The sequence below is a fragment of the Panthera pardus genome, unplaced genomic scaffold, assembly GCF_024362965.1.
Source record: "Panthera pardus isolate Hobbes unplaced genomic scaffold, ASM2436296v1 HiC_scaffold_17, whole genome shotgun sequence".
Classification (NCBI taxonomy): domain Eukaryota; kingdom Metazoa; phylum Chordata; class Mammalia; order Carnivora; family Felidae; genus Panthera; species Panthera pardus.
In genome coordinates, this window is record NW_026526732.1 from 108453700 (window position 1) to 108456031 (window position 2332).

Genomic DNA, 2332 nt, shown 5'->3' on the forward strand with positions numbered 1-2332 from the left:
TCCTGCTCTGTTCCACTGGAACATCCTTGCTTAGCAACATTCTCTGCTGTTTTCCTTCCCTCACTCCGTTTATCCCGAGAGCATTCCCTGAATAAACAACACGCAGTGGAAATCCTACTTCATTGTCTTCCCCATAAAACTTGCCCTACAGCCCTGTCAGTGTTCATCACATCTGTCATTTCCTATCTAGTGATGGCTGCATTCCCCTCATTTGCTCATCCTCCCTCATTCGAGGGCCTGTTCTCATATGTCTGAGGTCACATGAGACCCATGAGACAGAAGCGTCAAGCAAGAAACAGCGATTCAGTCATAGCACTGAGGCTGCGCAAATCTTGCCCCCACTTTTTCAGGATTCATTCAGGAACTGGATAGGGCAGCATGTGTATGTCAAACATATCAGTGAATGTGACATGTTTGAAACAACACCTTAAATGGAGACATTATATTGAGGTCTTTTGTCTTTAAACTGTGTAGTATGCATACTGAGCATCTGGTTTTGTGGACATATGTATTCTTCCACCAAAACGTTTAGAGTTACATGTAGCATTGAACACTTAGGGTAATTGCTCTATTACCTTAGGTCTGTCAGTACCAAGCATTTAACGTCTTTCATTTGATGCCTGTTTTCTCGTTATTGTAAATTGAGTTCTTGTGAGGTGTCATTTCAATTAAATACTTTTTTGATGGTAATTATTACATAGAATGCCACTTTTTAATTTTGCAAGATCTGTTTTTATTTTAACTAATAATTTTTTCTCTCTCTATATAACATATGTCCTTTTCAAGTATTTTTTTGTGTGCAAAGTAACAATTTATGTGTAATATTCAGAACTGCATTTCCTGTATCAGATTATTTCATGACAGCTGCATTCTACATTCATATATATATATATATATATATATATATATATATATTAAATTAAATTAATATAAATGTATTAAAACCCACCCATACACATATAATATTGTAAAACAGCAAGAAATTTGTACAGGTTCATTTCACCACCTCTTTATGTTTTCTCAACTGTCTTCCTAGTCCTCATCCATATGGACTATTAAAATATATCGTTATTTTATTCTAATGGTTCAGTATTATATTGGTATTTTGTTTGGATGAGTTAGCATTTTCTGTTTGCTCTCCTTCATTTTCATGAGTGTTTCCTTGTCAGGCAATTTAAATAGTTTGCCAGCCGGGCTCTTGGTGGCTAAGTTGGTTAAGCCTCCGACACTTGATTTTGGCTCAGGTAATGGTCTCAGAGGTGTGAGGTCGGGCTCTGTGCTGACAGTGAGGAGCTTGCTTGGGATTATCTTTCTGGGTCTCTCCTCTCTCCCTCTCCATCTCACTCTGTCCCTCCCCTGCTTGTGCTCACTCTCTCTCACACAAAATAATAAATAAACTGAAAAAATTAAAGCAATAAAAATTTGTCAGCAATGTGTTTCAGATGGATGTGTGTATATTTGTGCACGTGTGCATGAGAACGAACCACGGTTTGTTTTTATTTGCTCTTCTGAGAAGGTGTTAAGGAGGGGATATTCCCTGTTGTTGCATATTTAGACTGTGCCTGATACCTTTATAATTAATTCTATTAAGAAATTGTTGGTGCATAGATTCTGTTTTGTGGATACCACTGCTCAATCTTTATAGGAAATCGAAGGAGGTATAAAACAGTGTGAATTACCACATCCTTTATTCCATTTCTGTGAGCATTTATTTTATGCCAGTTTTGTACCCGTTTCTTTCACACATTGGTTTGAAAGAAACTTGCGTCATATTTTAAAACTCTTGGAAGAGTTAAAAATGTGTTGGATGCCTACCCTTCTGAGTATGATGGAACTGAAATACTCGTGTCCTGACGCCTCTTCAGTTGGTATGTTACTATGCTCATTCAGTACTGCGCAGCTGGATGGAAATGGTCATCAGACGAGCCTTAGAGCCTTAGAGCCTTAGAGCTGGCATTGTGTTTGATCTAGTGTGACTGTCTCTGCAGGCTAGCTTCCAGAATGGTGATCATTCATATAATATAGATGGGTGTGGGAGATTTTGTATAATACCAATATATCCTTTCCTTTAGGCCTTTCCTTGTACTACGTTAAGGTTTGCATTATAGCTCTTCGACTTGTCACGGCTTTGAGAATATATCTGTGTTTATCTCTATATATTTACCCAAGTAATTATTTTATCCTAGGCAATGATGCAAAGCATTACACTTTGTACATAGGTTACCCATTTGGATAATACTTTAAAAAATTCTGATTAGAATGGTGATATGGAGGGGCGCCTGGGTGGCGCAGTCGGTTAAGCGTCGGAACTTCAGCCAGGTCACGATCTCGC